Below are 20214 nucleotides of genomic sequence, written 5' to 3' on the forward strand. Positions count from 1 at the left end.
AGTTTCCTCATTAAGCGGAAATCACGATAAACCATCATAAAAGCATAGAAAACCAATATAAAGGCAAATATCCATAAAAGTGAAAAATTCCCCCCAGCACCGCCAAGGCATGCCATTGGGGTATATTATAGCTCAAACTAATGCTTAGGGTGTCTACTACATGCCTAAATCTTTATTTATACTAAAATATGTGAACGTAAGCCAATAAAATATTTAATCGACCCCTACCCCCCATTTTGGATAGCCAGACAACAATATTGACCATACCAACCCCGGATCTTTTCACCCTAGGGACCAAACTGAGCATATCATTGGTTTATACAAGGTGCCATTTTCATCATAAAGGCCTTGGCTAACTACAAGATGTGTTTTTCAACATAAATTGGATCCTCATTAAGCGGAAAACACGATAAACCATCATAAAAGCATAGAAAACCAACATAAAGGCAAATATCCATAAGAGTGAAAATCTTCCCCCAGCACCGCCAAGGCATGCCATTGGGGTATGTTATAGCTCAAACTAAAGCTTAGGGTGTCTGCTACATGCCTGAATCTTTATTAATACTAAAAAATGTGGAGGTTAGCCAAAAAAATATTTAATCGACCCCTACCCCCAATTTGGACAGCCAGACAAAAATATTGACCATACCAACCCCGCATCTTTTCACCCTAGGAACCAAACTGAGTCTATCATTGACCTATACAAGGTGTCATTTTCACCGTAAAGGCCTTGGCTATCTTTAAGATGTGTTTTTCAACATAAATAGTTTCCCCATTAAGCGGAAATCACGATAAACCATCATAAAAGCATAGAAAACAAACATAAAGGCAAATATCCACATGAGTGAAAATCTTCCCCCAGCACCGCCCAGGCATGCTATTGGGGTATATTATAGCTCAATCTAAAGCTAAGATTGTCTACTTCATGCCTGAATCTTTATTTATACTAAAATATGTAGAGATAAGCCAAGAAAATATTTAATCGACCTCTACCCCCAATTTGGATAGCCACACAACAATATTGACCATACCAACCCCGGATCTTTTCACCCTAGGGACCAAACTGAGCATATGATTGGTCTATACAAGGTGTCATTTTCATCGTAAAAGCCTTGACTGACTTTAAGATGTGTTTTCCAACATAAATAGTTGCCTTTTTAAAAGGAAAACACGATAAACCATCATAAAAGCCTAGAAAACCAACATAAAGGCAACTACCCATTAAAGTGAAAATCTTGCCCAGCACCGCACAGACATGCCATTGGGGTATATAATAACTCAAACTAATGCGTAGGGTGTTTTCTACATGCCTGAATCTTTATTTATACTAAAATATGTGGAGGTAAGCCAAAAAAATATTTAATCGACCTCTACCCCAAATTTGGATAGCCAGACAACAATATTAACCATACCAACCCCGGATCTTTTCACCCTAGGGACCAAACTGAGCATATCATTGGTCTATACAAGGTGTCATTTTCATCATAAAGGCCTTGGCTAACTACAAGATGTGTTTTTCAACATAAATAGTTTCCTCATTAAGCGGAAATCACGATAAACCATCATAAAAGCATAGAAAACCAACATAAAGGCAAATATCCACATGAGTGAAAATCTTCCCCCAGCACCGCCAAGGCATGCTATTGGGGTATATTATAGCTCAAACTAAAGCTAAGTGTGTCTACTACATGCCTGAATCTTAATTTATACTAAATATGTGAAGATAAGCCAAAAAAATATTTAATCGACCTCTACCCCAATTTGGATAGCCAGACAACAATATTCACCATACCAACCTCGGATCTTTTCACCCTAGGGACCAAACTGAGCATATGATTGGTCTATACAAGGTGGCATTTTCATTGTAAAAGCCTTGGCTGACTTTAAGATGTGTTTTCCAACATAAATAGTTGCCTTTTTAAAAGGAAAACACGAGAAACCATCATAAAAGCCTAGAAAACCAACATAAAAGCAAATATCCATAAAAGTGAAAAATTCCCCCAGCACCGCCAAGGCATGCCATTGGGGTATATTATAGCTCAAACTAATGCTTAGGTTGTCTACTACATGCCTGAATCTTTATTTATACTAAAATATGTGGAGGTAAGCCAAACAAATCTTTAATCGACCCCTACCCCCAATTTGGACAGCCAGACAACAATATTGACCATACCAACCCCGCATCTTTTCACCCTAAGAACCAAACTGAGTCTATCATTGACCTATACAAGGTGTCATTTTCACCGTAAAGGCCTTGGCTATCTTTAAGATGTGTTTTTCAACATAAATAGTTTCCCCATTAAGCGGAAATCACGATAAACCATCATAAAAGCATAGAAAACCAACATAAAGGCAAATATCCACATGAGTGAAAATCTTCCCCCAGCACCGCCCAGGCATGCTCTTGGGGTATATTATAGCTCAATCTAAAGCTAAGATTGTCTACTACATGCCTGAATCTTTATTTATACTAAAATATGTAGAGATAAGCCAAGAAAATATTTAATCGACCTCTACCCCCAATTTGGATAGCCACACAACAATATTGACCATACCAACCCCGGATCTTTTCACCCTAGGGACCAAACTGAGCATATGATTGGTCTATACAAGGTGTCATTTTCATCGTAAAGGCCTTGACTGACTTTAAGATGTGTTTTCCAACATAAATAGTTGCCTTTTTAAAAGGAAAACACGATAAACCATCATAAAAGCCTAGAAAACCAACATAAAGGCAACTACCCATTAAAGTGAAAATCTTGCCCAGCACCGCCCAGACATGCCATTGGGGTATATAATAACTCAAACTAATGCGTAGGGTGTTTTCTACATGCCTGAATCTTTATTTAAACTAAAATATGTGGAGGTAAGCCAAAAAAATATTTAATCGACCTCTACCCCCAATTTGGATAGCCAGACAACAATATTAACCATACCAACCCCGGATCTTTTCACCCTAGGGACCAAACTGAGCATATCATTGGTCTATACAAGGTGTCATTTTCATCATAAAGGCCTTTGCTAACTACAAGATGTGTTTTTCAACATAAATTGGTTCCTCATTAAGCGGAAAACACGATAAACCATCATAAAAGCCTAGAAAACAAACATAAAGGCAAATATCCATAAGAGTGAAAATCTTCCCCCAGCACTGCCAAGGCATGCCATTGGAGTATGTTATAGCTCAAACTAAAGCTAAGGGTGTCTACTACATGCCTGAATCTTTATTTATACTAAAATATGTGGAGGTTAGCCAAAAAATTATTTAATCGACCCCTACCCCCAATTTGGACAGCCAGACAACAATATTGACCATACCAACCCCGGATCTTTTCACCCTAGGAACCAAACTGAGCATATCATTGACCTATACAAGGTGTCATTTTCACCGTAAAGGCCTTGGCTATCTTTAAGATGTGTTTTTCAACATAAATAGTTTCCTCATTAAGTGGAAATCACGATAAACCATCATAAAAGCATAGAAAACCAACATAAAGGCAAATATCCATAAAAGTGAAAAATTCCCCCCAGCACCGCCAAGACATGCCATTGGGGTATATTATAGCTCAAACTAATGCTTAGGGTGTCTACTACATGCCTGAATCTTTATTTATACTAAAATATGTGAACGTAAGCCAAGAAAATATTTGATCGACCCCTACCCCCAATTAGGATAGCCAGACGCCAATATTGACCATACCTACCCCGGATCTTTTCACCCTAGGGACCAAACTGAGCCTATCATTGGTCTTTAGAAGTTGTCATTTTCATCGTAAAGGCCTTGACTATCTTTAAGATGTGTTTTTCGACATAAATAGTTTTCTCATTAAGCGGAAATCACGATAAACCATCATAAAAGCATAGAAAACCAACATAAAGGCAAATATCCATATAAGTGAAAAATTCCCCCCAGCACCGCCAAGGCATGCCATTGGGGTATATTATAGCTCAAACTAATGCTTAGGGTGTCTACTACATGCCTAAATCTTTATTTATACTAAAATATGCGAACGTAAGCCAATGAAATATTTAATCGACCCCTACCCCCAATTTGGATAGCCAGACAACAATATTGACCATACCAACCCCGGATCTTTTCACCCTAGGGACCAAACTGAGCATATCATTGGTCTATACAAGGTGCCATTTTCATCATAAAGGCCTTGGCTAACTACAAGATGTGTTTTTCAACATAAATAGTTCCTCATTAAGCGGAAAACACGATAAACCATCATAAAAGCATAGAAAACCAACATAAAGGCAAATATCCATAAGAGTGAAAATCTTCCCCCAGCACCGCCAAGGCATGCCATTGGGGTATGTTATAGCTCAAACTAAAGCTTAGGGTGTCTACTACATGCCTGAATCTTTATTTATACTAAAATATGTGGAGGTTAGCCAAAAAAATATTTAATTGACCCCTACCCCCAATTTGGACAGCCAGACAACAATATTGACCATACCAACCCCGCATCTTTTCACCCTAGGAACCAAACTGAGTCTATCATTGACCTATACAAGGTGTCATTTTCACCGTAAAGGCCTTGGCTATCTTTAAGATGTGTTTTTTTTAACATAAATAGTTTCCTCATTAAGCGAAAATCACGATAAACCATCATAAAAGCATAGAAAACCAACATAAAGGCAAATATCCATAAAAGTGAAAAATTCCCCCCAGCACCGCCAATGCATGCCATTGGGGTATATTATAGCTCAAACTAAAGCTTATGGTGTCTACTACATGCCTGAATCTTTATTTATACTAAAATATGTGGAGGTAAGCCAAACAAATCTTTAATCGACCCCTACCCCCAATTTGGATAGCCAGACGCCAATATTGACCATACCTACCCCGGATCTTTTCACCCTAGGGACCAAACTGAGACTATCATTGGTCTTTACAAGGTGTCATTTTCGTCGTAAAGGCCTTGGCTAAATAAAAGATGTGTTTTCCAACATAAATTGGTTCCTCATTAAGCGGAAAACACGATAAACCATCATAAAAGCCTAGAAAACAAACATAAAGGCAAATATCCATAAGAGTGAAAATCTTCCCCAAGCACTGCCAAGTCATGCCATTGGAGTATGTATAGCTCAAACTAAAGCTAAGGGTGTCTACTACATGCCTGAATCTTTATTTATACTAAAATATGTGGAGGTTAGCCAAAAAAATATTTAATCGACCCCTACCTCCAATTTGGACAGCCAGACAACAATATTGACCATACCAACCCCGGATCTTTTCACCCTAGGAACCAAACTGAGCCTATCATTGACCTATACAAGGTGTCATTTTCACCGTAAAGGCCTTGGCTATCTTTAAGATGTGTTTTTCAACATAAATAGTTTCCTCATTAAGTGGAAATCACGATAAACCATCATAAAAGCATAGAAAACCAACATAAAGGCAAATATCCATAAAAGTGAAAAATTCCCCCCAGCACCGCCAAGGCATGCCATTGGGGTATATTATAGCTCAAACTAATGCTTAGGGTGTCTACTACATGCCTGAAACTTTATTTATACTAAAATATGTGAACGTAAGCCAAGAAAATATTTGATCGACCCCTACCCCCAATTAGGATAGCCAGACGCCAATATTGACCATACCTACCCCGGATCTTTTCACCCTAGGGACCAAACTGAGCCTATCATTGGTCTTTACAAGGTGTCATTTTCATCGTAAAGGCCTTGACAAACTTTAAGATGTGTTTTCCAACATAAATTGGTTCCTCATTAAGCGGAAAACACGATAAACCATCATAAAAGCATAGAAAACAAACATAAAGGCAAATATCCATAAGAGTGAAAATCTTCCCCCAGCACCGCCAAGGCATGTCATTGGAGTATGTTATAGCTCAAACTAAAGCTAAGGGTGTCTACTACATGCCTGAATCTTTATTTATACTAAAATATGTGAACGTAAGCCAAAAAAATATTTAATCGACCCCTACCCCCAATTTGGACAGCCAGACAACAATATTGACCATACCAACCCCGGATCTTTTCACCCTAGGAACCAAACTGAGCCTATCATTGACCTATACAAGGTGTCATTTTCACCGTAAAGGCCTTGGCTATCTTTAAGATGTGTTTTTCAACATAAATAGTTTCCTCATTAAGCGGAAATCACGATAAACCATCATAAAAGCATAGAAAACCAACATAAAGGCAAATATCCATAAAAGTGAAAAATTTCCCCCAGCACCCCCAAGGCATGCCATTGGGGTATATTATAGCTCAAACTAATGCTTAGGGTGTCTACTACATGCCTAAATCTTTATTTATACTAAAATATGTGAACGTAAGCCAATAAAATATTTAATCGACCCCTACCCCCCATTTTGGATAGCCAGACAACAATATTGACCATACCAACCCCGGATCTTTTCACCCTAGGGACCAAACTGAGCATATCATTGGTTTATACAAGGTGCCATTTTCATCATAAAGGCCTTGGCTAACTACAAGATGTGTTTTTCAACATAAATTGGATCCTCATTAAGCGGAAAACACGATAAACCATCATAAAAGCATAGAAAACCAACATAAAGGCAAATATCCATAAGAGTGAAAATCTTCCCCCAGCACCGCCAAGGCATGCCATTGGGGTATGTTATAGCTCAAACTAAAGCTTAGGGTGTCTGCTACATGCCTGAATCTTTATTAATACTAAAAAATGTGGAGGTTAGCCAAAAAAATATTTAATCGACCCCTACCCCCAATTTGGACAGCCAGACAAAAATATTGACCATACCAACCCCGCATCTTTTCACCCTAGGAACCAAACTGAGTCTATCATTGACCTATACAAGGTGTCATTTTCACCGTAAAGGCCTTGGCTATCTTTAAGATGTGTTTTTCAACATAAATAGTTTCCCCATTAAGCGGAAATCACGATAAACCATCATAAAAGCATAGAAAACAAACATAAAGGCAAATATCCACATGAGTGAAAATCTTCCCCCAGCACCGCCCAGGCATGCTATTGGGGTATATTATAGCTCAATCTAAAGCTAAGATTGTCTACTTCATGCCTGAATCTTTATTTATACTAAAATATGTAGAGATAAGCCAAGAAAATATTTAATCGACCTCTACCCCCAATTTGGATAGCCACACAACAATATTGACCATACCAACCCCGGATCTTTTCACCCTAGGGACCAAACTGAGCATATGATTGGTCTATACAAGGTGTCATTTTCATCGTAAAGGCCTTGACTGACTTTAAGATGTGTTTTCCAACATAAATAGTTGCCTTTTTAAAAGGAAAACACGATAAACCATCATAAAAGCCTAGAAAACCAACATAAAGGCAACTACCCATTAAAGTGAAAATCTTGCCCAGCACCGCACAGACATGCCATTGGGGTATATAATAACTCAAACTAATGCGTAGGGTGTTTTCTACATGCCTGAATCTTTATTTATACTAAAATATGTGGAGGTAAGCCAAAAAAATATTTAATCGACCTCTACCCCAAATTTGGATAGCCAGACAACAATATTAACCATACCAACCCCGGATCTTTTCACCCTAGGGACCAAACTGAGCATATCATTGGTCTATACAAGGTGTCATTTTCATCATAAAGGCCTTGGCTAACTACAAGATGTGTTTTTCAACATAAATAGTTTCCTCATTAAGCGGAAATCACGATAAACCATCATAAAAGCATAGAAAACCAACATAAAGGCAAATATCCACATGAGTGAAAATCTTCCCCCAGCACCGCCAAGGCATGCTATTGGGGTATATTATAGCTCAAACTAAAGCTAAGTGTGTCTACTACATGCCTGAATCTTAATTTATACTAAATATGTGAAGATAAGCCAAAAAAATATTTAATCGACCTCTACCCCAATTTGGATAGCCAGACAACAATATTCACCATACCAACCTCGGATCTTTTCACCCTAGGGACCAAACTGAGCATATGATTGGTCTATACAAGGTGGCATTTTCATTGTAAAAGCCTTGGCTGACTTTAAGATGTGTTTTCCAACATAAATAGTTGCCTTTTTAAAAGGAAAACACGAGAAACCATCATAAAAGCCTAGAAAACCAACATAAAAGCAAATATCCATAAAAGTGAAAAATTCCCCCAGCACCGCCAAGGCATGCCATTGGGGTATATTATAGCTCAAACTAATGCTTAGGTTGTCTACTACATGCCTGAATCTTTATTTATACTAAAATATGTGGAGGTAAGCCAAACAAATCTTTAATCGACCCCTACCCCCAATTTGGACAGCCAGACAACAATATTGACCATACCAACCCCGCATCTTTTCACCCTAAGAACCAAACTGAGTCTATCATTGACCTATACAAGGTGTCATTTTCACCGTAAAGGCCTTGGCTATCTTTAAGATGTGTTTTTCAACATAAATAGTTTCCCCATTAAGCGGAAATCACGATAAACCATCATAAAAGCATAGAAAACCAACATAAAGGCAAATATCCACATGAGTGAAAATCTTCCCCCAGCACCGCCCAGGCATGCTCTTGGGGTATATTATAGCTCAATCTAAAGCTAAGATTGTCTACTACATGCCTGAATCTTTATTTATACTAAAATATGTAGAGATAAGCCAAGAAAATATTTAATCGACCTCTACCCCCAATTTGGATAGCCACACAACAATATTGACCATACCAACCCCGGATCTTTTCACCCTAGGGACCAAACTGAGCATATGATTGGTCTATACAAGGTGTCATTTTCATCGTAAAGGCCTTGACTGACTTTAAGATGTGTTTTCCAACATAAATAGTTGCCTTTTTAAAAGGAAAACATGATAAACCATCATAAAAGCCTAGAAAACCAACATAAAGGCAACTACCCATTAAAGTGAAAATCTTGCCCAGCACCGCCCAGACATGCCATTGGGGTATATAATAACTCAAACTAATGCGTAGGGTGTTTTCTACATGCCTGAATCTTTATTTAAACTAAAATATGTGGAGGTAAGCCAAAAAAATATTTAATCGACCTCTACCCCCAATTTGGATAGCCAGACAACAATATTAACCATACCAACCCCGGATCTTTTCACCCTAGGGACCAAACTGAGCATATCATTGGTCTATACAAGGTGTCATTTTCATCATAAAGGCCTTTGCTAACTACAAGATGTGTTTTTCAACATAAATTGGTTCCTCATTAAGCGGAAAACACGATAAACCATCATAAAAGCCTAGAAAACAAACATAAAGGCAAATATCCATAAGAGTGAAAATCTTCCCCCAGCACTGCCAAGGCATGCCATTGGAGTATGTTATAGCTCAAACTAAAGCTAAGGGTGTCTACTACATGCCTGAATCTTTATTTATACTAAAATATGTGGAGGTTAGCCAAAAAATTATTTAATCGACCCCTACCCCCAATTTGGACAGCCAGACAACAATATTGACCATACCAACCCCGGATCTTTTCACCCTAGGAACCAAACTGAGCATATCATTGACCTATACAAGGTGTCATTTTCACCGTAAAGGCCTTGGCTATCTTTAAGATGTGTTTTTCAACATAAATAGTTTCCTCATTAAGTGGAAATCACGATAAACCATCATAAAAGCATAGAAAACCAACATAAAGGCAAATATCCATAAAAGTGAAAAATTCCCCCCAGCACCGCCAAGACATGCCATTGGGGTATATTATAGCTCAAACTAATGCTTAGGGTGTCTACTACATGCCTGAATCTTTATTTATACTAAAATATGTGAACGTAAGCCAAGAAAATATTTGATCGACCCCTACCCCCAATTAGGATAGCCAGACGCCAATATTGACCATACCTACCCCGGATCTTTTCACCCTAGGGACCAAACTGAGCCTATCATTGGTCTTTAGAAGTTGTCATTTTCATCGTAAAGGCCTTGACTATCTTTAAGATGTGTTTTTCGACATAAATAGTTTTCTCATTAAGCGGAAATCACGATAAACCATCATAAAAGCATAGAAAACCAACATAAAGGCAAATATCCATATAAGTGAAAAATTCCCCCCAGCACCGCCAAGGCATGCCATTGGGGTATATTATAGCTCAAACTAATGCTTAGGGTGTCTACTACATGCCTAAATCTTTATTTATACTAAAATATGCGAACGTAAGCCAATGAAATATTTAATCGACCCCTACCCCCAATTTGGATAGCCAGACAACAATATTGACCATACCAACCCCGGATCTTTTCACCCTAGGGACCAAACTGAGCATATCATTGGTCTATACAAGGTGCCATTTTCATCATAAAGGCCTTGGCTAACTACAAGATGTGTTTTTCAACATAAATAGTTCCTCATTAAGCGGAAAACACGATAAACCATCATAAAAGCATAGAAAACCAACATAAAGGCAAATATCCATAAGAGTGAAAATCTTCCCCCAGCACCGCCAAGGCATGCCATTGGGGTATGTTATAGCTCAAACTAAAGCTTAGGGTGTCTACTACATGCCTGAATCTTTATTTATACTAAAATATGTGGAGGTTAGCCAAAAAAATATTTAATTGACCCCTACCCCCAATTTGGACAGCCAGACAACAATATTGACCATACCAACCCCGCATCTTTTCACCCTAGGAACCAAACTGAGTCTATCATTGACCTATACAAGGTGTCATTTTCACCGTAAAGGCCTTGGCTATCTTTAAGATGTGTTTTTTTTTAACATAAATAGTTTCCTCATTAAGCGAAAATCACGATAAACCATCATAAAAGCATAGAAAACCAACATAAAGGCAAATATCCATAAAAGTGAAAAATTCCCCCCAGCACCGCCAATGCATGCCATTGGGGTATATTATAGCTCAAACTAAAGCTTATGGTGTCTACTACATGCCTGAATCTTTATTTATACTAAAATATGTGGAGGTAAGCCAAACAAATCTTTAATCGACCCCTACCCCCAATTTGGATAGCCAGACGCCAATATTGACCATACCTACCCCGGATCTTTTCACCCTAGGGACCAAACTGAGACTATCATTGGTCTTTACAAGGTGTCATTTTCGTCGTAAAGGCCTTGGCTAAATAAAAGATGTGTTTTCCAACATAAATTGGTTCCTCATTAAGCGGAAAACACGATAAACCATCATAAAAGCCTAGAAAACAAACATAAAGGCAAATATCCATAAGAGTGAAAATCTTCCCCAAGCACTGCCAAGTCATGCCATTGGAGTATGTATAGCTCAAACTAAAGCTAAGGGTGTCTACTACATGCCTGAATCTTTATTTATACTAAAATATGTGGAGGTTAGCCAAAAAAATATTTAATCGACCCCTACCTCCAATTTGGACAGCCAGACAACAATATTGACCATACCAACCCCGGATCTTTTCACCCTAGGAACCAAACTGAGCCTATCATTGACCTATACAAGGTGTCATTTTCACCGTAAAGGCCTTGGCTATCTTTAAGATGTGTTTTTCAACATAAATAGTTTCCTCATTAAGTGGAAATCACGATAAACCATCATAAAAGCATAGAAAACCAACATAAAGGCAAATATCCATAAAAGTGAAAAATTCCCCCCAGCACCGCCAAGGCATGCCATTGGGGTATATTATAGCTCAAACTAATGCTTAGGGTGTCTACTACATGCCTGAAACTTTATTTATACTAAAATATGTGAACGTAAGCCAAGAAAATATTTGATCGACCCCTACCCCCAATTAGGATAGCCAGACGCCAATATTGACCATACCTACCCCGGATCTTTTCACCCTAGGGACCAAACTGAGCCTATCATTGGTCTTTACAAGGTGTCATTTTCATCGTAAAGGCCTTGACAAACTTTAAGATGTGTTTTCCAACATAAATTGGTTCCTCATTAAGCGGAAAACACGATAAACCATCATAAAAGCATAGAAAACAAACATAAAGGCAAATATCCATAAGAGTGAAAATCTTCCCCCAGCACCGCCAAGGCATGTCATTGGAGTATGTTATAGCTCAAACTAAAGCTAAGGGTGTCTACTACATGCCTGAATCTTTATTTATACTAAAATATGTGAACGTAAGCCAAAAAAATATTTAATCGACCCCTACCCCCAATTTGGACAGCCAGACAACAATATTGACCATACCAACCCCGGATCTTTTCACCCTAGGAACCAAACTGAGCCTATCATTGACCTATACAAGGTGTCATTTTCACCGTAAAGGCCTTGGCTATCTTTAAGATGTGTTTTTCAACATAAATAGTTTCCTCATTAAGCGGAAATCACGATAAACCATCATAAAAGCATAGAAAACCAACATAAAGGCAAATATCCATAAAAGTGAAAAATTCCCCCCAGCACCGCCAAGGCATGCCATTGGGGTATATTATAGCTCAAACTAATGCTTAGGGTGTCTACTACATGCCTGAATTTTTATTTATACTAAAATATGTGGAGGTAAGCCAAACAAATCTTTAATCGACCCCTACCCCCAATTTGGATAGCCAGAGAGCCAATATTGACCATAACTACCCAGGATCTTTTCACCCTAGGGACCAAACTGAGCCTATCATTGGTCTTTAGAAGTTGTCATTTTCATCGTAAAGGCCTTGACTATCTTTAAGATGTGTTTTTCGACATAAATAGTTTTCTCATTAAGCGGAAATCACGATGAACCATCATAAAAGCATAGAAAACCAACATAAAGGCAAATATCCATATAAGTGAAAAATTTCCCCCAGCACCCCCAAGGCATGCCATTGGGGTATATTATAGCTCAAACTAATGCTTAGGGTGTCTACTACATGCCTAAATCTTTATTTATTCTAAAATATGTGAACGTAAGCCAATAAAATATTTAATCGACCCCTACCCCCAATTTGGATAGCCAGACAACAATATTGACCATACCAACCCCGGATCTTTTCACCCTAGGGACCAAACTGAGCATATGATTGGTCTATACAAGGTGCCATTTTCATCATAAAGGCCTTGGCTAACTACAAGATGTGTTTTTCAACATAAATAGTTCCTCATTAAGCGGAAAACACGATAAACCATCATAAAAGCATAGAAAACCAACATAAAGGCAAATATCCATAAGAGTGAAAATCTTCCCCCAGCACCGCCAAGGCATGCCATTGGGGTATGTTATAGCTCAAACTAAAGCTTAGGGTGTCTACTACATGCCTGAATCTTTATTTATACTAAAATATGTGGAGGTTAGCCAAAAAAATATTTAATCGACCCCTACCCCCAATTTGGACAGCCAGACAACAATATTGACCATACCAACCCCGCATCTTTTCACCCTAGGAACCAAACTGAGTCTATCATTGACCTATACAAGGTGTCATTTTCACCGTAAAGGCCTTGGCTATCTTTAAGATGTGTTTTTTAACATAAATAGTTTCCTCATTAAGCGAAAATCACGATAAACCATCATAAAAGCATAGAAAACCAACATAAAGGCAAATATCCATAAAAGTGAAAAATTCCCCCCAGCACCGCCAAGGCATGCCATTGGGGTATATTATAGCTCAAACTAAAGCTTAGGGTGTCTACTACATGCCTGAATCTTTATTTATACTAAATTATGTGGAGGTAAGCCAAAAAAATCTTTAATCGACCCCTACCCCCAATTTGGATAGCCAGACGCCAATATTGACCATAACTACCCCGGATCTTTTCACCCTAGGGACCAAACTGAGCCTATCATTGGTCTTTACAAGTTGTCATTTTCATCGTAAAGGCCTTGAATATCTTTAAGATGTGTTTTTCGACATAAATAGTTTTCTCAATAAGCGGAAATCACGATAAACCATCATAAAAGCATAGAAAACCAACATAAAGGCAAATATCCATAAAAGTGAAAAATTCCCCCCAGCACCGCCAAGGCATGCCATTGGGGTATATTATAGCTCAAACTAATGCTTAGGGTGTCTACTACATGCCTAAAACTTTATTTATACTAAAATATGTGAACGTAAGCCAATAAAATATTTAATCGACCCCTACCCCCAATTTGGATAGCCAGACAACAATATTGACCATACCAACCCCGGATCTTTTCACCCTAGGGACCAAACTGAGCATATCATTGGTCTATACAAGGTGCCATTTTCATCATAAAGGCCTTGGCTAACTAGAAGATGTGTTTTTCAACATAAATAGTTCCTCATTAAGCGGAAAACACGATAAACCATAATAAAAGCATAGAAAACCAACATAAAGGCAAATATTTATAAAAGTGAAAAATTCCCCCCCCCCAGCACCGCCAAGGCATGCCATTGGGGTATCTTATAGCTCAAACTAAAGCTTAGGGTGTTTTCTACATGCCTGAATCTTTATTTATACTAAAATATGTGGAGGTAAGCCAAAAAAATATTTAATCGACCCCTACCCCCAATTTGGATAGCCAGACAACAATATTGACCATACCAACCCCGGATCTTTTCACCCTAGGGACCAAACTGAGCATATCATTGGTCTATACAAGGTGCCATTTTCATCATAAAGGCCTTGGCTAACTACAAGATGTGTTTTTCAACATAAATAGTTCCTCATTAAGCGGAAAACACGATAAACCATCATAAAAGCATAGAAAACCAACATAAAGGCAAATATCCATAAGAGTGAAAATCTTCCCCCAGCACCGCCAAGGCATGCCATTGGGGTATGTTATAGCTCAAACTAAAGCTTAGGGTGTCTACTACATGCCTGAATCTTTATTTATACTAAAATATGTGGAGGTTAGCCAAACAAATATTTAATCGACCCCTACCCCCAATTTGGACAGCCAGACAACAATATTGACCATACCAACCCCGCATCTTTTCACCCTAGGAACCAAACTGAGTCTATCATTGACCTATACAAGGTGTCATTTTCACCGTAAAGGCCTTGGCTATCTTTAAGATGTGTTTTTTAACATAAATAGTTTCCTCATTAAGCGAAAATCACGATAAACCATCATAAAAGCATAGAAAACCAACATAAAGGCAAATATCCATAAAAGTGAAAAATTCCCCCCAGCACCGCCAAGGCATGCCATTGGGGTATATTATAGCTCAAACTAAAGCTTAGGGTGTCTACTACATGCCTGAATCTTTATTTATACTAAAATATGTGGAGGTAAGCCAAAAAAATCTTTAATCGACCCCTACCCCCAATTTGGATAGCCAGACGCCAATATTGACCATAACTACCCCGGATCTTTTCACCCTAGGGACCAAACTGAGCCTATCATTGGTCTTTACAAGTTGTCATTTTCATCGTAAAGGCCTTGAATATCTTTAAGATGTGTTTTTCGACATAAATAGTTTTCTCAATAAGCGGAAATCACGATAAACCATCATAAAAGCATAGAAAACCAACATAAAGGCAAATATCCATAAAAGTGAAAAATTCCCCCCAGCACCGCCAAGGCATGCCATTGGGGTATATTATAGCTCAAACTAATGCTTAGGGTGTCTACTACATGCCTAAAACTTTATTTATACTAAAATATGTGAACGTAAGCCAATAAAATATTTAATCGACCCCTACCCCCAATTTGGATAGCCAGACAACAATATTGACCATACCAACCCCGGATCTTTTCACCCTAGGGACCAAACTGAGCTTATCATTGGTCTATACAAGGTGCCATTTTCATCATAAAGGCCTTGGCTAACTAGAAGATGTGTTTTTCAACATAAATAGTTCCTCATTAAGCGGAAAACACGATAAACCATAATAAAAGCATAGAAAACCAACATAAAGGCAAATATTTATAAAAGTGAAAAATTCCCCCCCAGCACCGCCAAGGCATGCCATTGGGGTATCTTATAGCTCAAACTAAAGCTTAGGGTGTTTTCTACATGCCTGAATCTTTATTTATACTAAAATATGTGGAGGTAAGCCAAAAAAATATTTAATCGACCCCTACCCCCAATTTGGATAGCCAGACAACAATATTGACCATACCAACCCCGGATCTTTTCTCCCTAGGGACCAAAATGAGTCTATCATTGGTCTATACAAGGTGTCATTTTTATCGTATAGGCCTTGGCTAACTAAAAGATGTGTTTTTCAACATGAATAGGTGCATCATCCAGCGGAAAACACGATAAACCATCATAAAAGCATAGAAAACCAACATAAAGGCAAATTTCCATTAAAGTGAAAATCTTCCCCTAGCACCGCCCAGACATGCCATTGGGGTATACTATAGCTCAAACTAAAGCTAAGGGTGTCTACTACATGCCTGAATCTTTATTTATGCTAAAATATTTGGAGGTAAGCCAATAAAATATTTAATCGACCCCTACCCCAAATTTGGATAGCCAGACGCCAATATTGACCATACCAACCCCGGATCTTTTCACCCTAGGGACCAAACTGAGCATATCATTGGTCTATACAAGGTGACATTTTCATCGTTAAAGCCTTGGCAAACTTTAAGATGTGTTTTCCAACATAAATAGGTGCATCATCAAGCGAAAAACACGTTAAACCACCATAAAAGCCTAGAAAACCAACATAAAGGCAGATTTTCATTAAAGTGAAAATCTTCCCCCAGCACCGCCCAGACATGCAATTGGGGTATACTATAGCTCAAACTAAAGCTAAGGGTGTCTACTACATGCTTGAATCTTTATTAATGCTAAAATATGTGGAGGTAAGCCAAAAAATTATTTAATCGACCCCTACCCCCAATTTTGATAGCCAGACAACAATATTGACCATACCAACCCCGGATCTTTTCACCCTAGGGACCAAACTGAGCATATCATTGGTCTATACAAGGTGCCATTTTCATCATAAAGGCCTTGGCTAACTACAAGATGTGTTTTTCGACATAAATAGGTTCCTCATTAAGCGGAAAACACGATAAACCATCATCAAAGCCTATAAAACCAACATAAAGGCAACTACCCAGCTTTGAAATCGAGTGGGTTGTAACAACTGATCAATATTTTTTTGATTTTATGGTAGTATATTGATTACCCTTAGTGTTAAACATCATTATTCCGATATATATCACATGGTTATAAAAATAAGAAGATTTTATGTGTCCTTTTTTTTACTAATTCATCATGCAGTCCGGAATTTTCCGGAGTGTATATTTTTGTAATTTTTTGATATTACATTTCTGGTATTTTTATTCATTTATTGAGGGAAAACAAATTGGTTCTTAACAAACAATACATTATCTACCAAAAACACTTAAAGAAATACAGTTGTGATAGATCAATAGACAAAAAATATGTATGTATATATGATCGTTGGTAAGCAATATCAAAATCCAAAAAAATCAAAATATGACACTATTTTGTTTTACCTTAAAAATCGAGTAGATTATAACAACTGATTGGTGGGTTTTTGATTTTATGGTAGTATATTGATTACCCTTAATGTAAAATATCATTATTCCGATATATATGACATTGTTAAAGAAATATGAAGCTTTTTATGTGTCCTTTTTTTCTAATTTGTCATTCAGTCCGGAATTTTCCGGAGTGTATATTTTTGTAAATTTTTGATATTACATTTTTGCAATTTGTATTCATTTATTGAGGGAAAACTGATTGTTTCTTAACAAACAATACATAATCTATCATAGACACTTGAAGAAATACAGTTATCACAGCTAAATAGACAAAAGAATGTATTTATGTATGGCCATAGGTAAGCAATATCAAAATCCCAAAATATCAAAATATGACACTAATTTGTTTTACCTTATAAATCGAGTGGGTTATAACAACTGATTGATGGGTTTTTGATTTTATGGTAGTTTATTGATTACCCCTAATGTACAATATCATTATTCCTATATATATCACGTTGTTAAAAAAATTAGAAGCTTTTTATGTGTCCTTTTTTTCTAATTTTTATTCAGTCCGGAATTTTCCGGAGTGTATATTTTTGTAAATGTTTGATATTACATTTCTGCAATTTGTATTCATTTATTGAGGGAAAACTAATCGTTTCCTAACAAGCAATACATAATATATCATAAACGCTTGAAGAAATACAGTTATAACAGCTAAATAGACAAAAAAATAGTATTTGTATATGATCGTTGGTAAGCAATATCAAAATCCCAAAATATCAAAATATGACACTAATTTATGTACCTTAAAAATCGAGTGGGTTGGTGAAATAAATCAATGGGTTCTAATTCGGTCATTCATATATATCCATATGTAAATGTTTAGCCTTGAATGGCCTGTTTATTTTGTGCAGTAAAAAAAATAAAGCATATTTTTAAATGAGGTGTATATCCGGCGAGCGGGAATCCAATTCTGAAAAGGGTTCATAAAATATTATCCTTTTTTCCTCAAATACCAAAGAATAAACAGTTATCGGTGAATGATTAATGGAAAGCAACATATTCAGAGTTTACAAAAAATGTAAGAATGGTTAGTCTAAGTGATAAATTATTGAAATAATGACGATTTTATTTTTTGGGTCCGGACCCGGTCGGAGGGAATCCGGATTTACTCGGTCGGCGGGAGGATATAGGGGGACTTACCGTTATGAATTTTCCTTGGAGTACAGTATGTTTGTGATTTTACTTTTTGGTTAATTGAAATCAATGAAGGAAGAATTACAAATGCTGCGAACTGTGGTGATATTGTTAGGTGTGATTGCAATGTTCTTTCCGTTACCGTGTCCGACTTTTTTTACCTACTAAGGCTGACAAGGAAGCTTACTTTCTTTTAGTGGATTATTAGTTACTTTGTCTTTAGATAAGATTTGTAAGTTAAAGATCACATTGTAGGCTATTGAACTATTTCGGCGCACGATGCCTTTCAAAATATGGATGAACGTGTGGTAAATTCAATTATAAGAATTCACTTTCATGAAGTATACAAAGTACATAAAGTAAAAAGTTAGTAAAAAGGATGCCATAAGAAAATATGAACTTTCCAATTTATGATTACATTTGAAGAATGAAATGCAACATGGATAAAATAGGTTGAAACGTCAAAGAATTTACAGTTCAGTTTAAAGTCGATATTGCTTTAGCAGTCGTTGAAATTCATTTGCTTATATATTCCCTGTTTACGTTAATTCCACTTGCTCAAAACTTATCGGCGAGTTTAATATCTAAACTGCTTGTAACCAGTGGATGATTTGTTTCAATATTCATTCCGTGCCACATTTTGGCATATTCATATCTCCGTTAATACGTATCAGATCGCTGTAAGTATTTTTCGGGTCGGTTCTAGAAGAAGATAATTCCAGATAGGGATTCACAGATCCTGAATGTGAGTTATTCATTTTTGAAGTGAGCTCCTTTTGTTCGTCAATGGTGTCATATATAGCCGATACTGTTGATATTCGATTATCAGGATCTTCATAAGTTCGTTCAGATCGAGGAGGAGTATTACGCCTTCGATACCAGAATATCAGTATCAGAACTACAGTTATTAGAATAACAACAACGACACCAATTATTGGATATACGATTATCTCCCTTGAAGTGACACCTGTGGATTGAAAGTGAAATTTGATTAATGTTTTAACTGCCTTGGACGAGTTGCGTCTTAAAAGACGATGGCGTATATTGAAATGATATTAATTAAGATGTGCAATTTTGATGAAATTTAATATTTAGTGTATGAAAATATAATAAAATATTATACCGTATTTTCAAAAGCACTTTCAGGCTATCAATTATGTACGCTGTAGAGTATACAGTCACGCAAAACAATTTAAAAGATAGAATAACGATTATTTGGTTTTTAACAAAGTATTATAATTTATCATATATATCTTTTGATTCAACAGCTACCAAAGTTTGCTTTACATATATTGTAATTTTTTTGCTGGATTTAAAAAAACATAAAAAAAAAATTTAGGGCCAATTTCAGCCCTTCGTGAACCTTCCTCTTTAATAAAGACACCCTGAAATCATTAAAGTGAAACTGATATAAATGAGTCTGTTTTAAACTAGTACTGTTTGGCATCAGTCAAAATGCTGTTATTTTTACAATCAATGGGATATTAAGGAGTCTGCATATACGACAAATTTTAGAACATTGTACCAAAGGGATAATGAGTGTATTAACTGAACTTTTTATTCTGTGTAATTATCCAACTTTCCCGTTTTATAAAAAGAGTGAAATATAAGAATAAAAAGGGTATTAAGTCTTATATCATAGATATTGTCACCCCGTCCCCAAAACAAACCAGTGACTTTTCTTTATTTAACGAAGGTTTGTGAATAAAAGAGCTATCTACGGATGTACCTGCATGATGGATG

This window comes from Mytilus galloprovincialis, chromosome 10 (genome assembly GCF_965363235.1).
Source record: "Mytilus galloprovincialis chromosome 10, xbMytGall1.hap1.1, whole genome shotgun sequence".
In the NCBI taxonomy this organism is placed as follows: domain Eukaryota; kingdom Metazoa; phylum Mollusca; class Bivalvia; order Mytilida; family Mytilidae; genus Mytilus; species Mytilus galloprovincialis.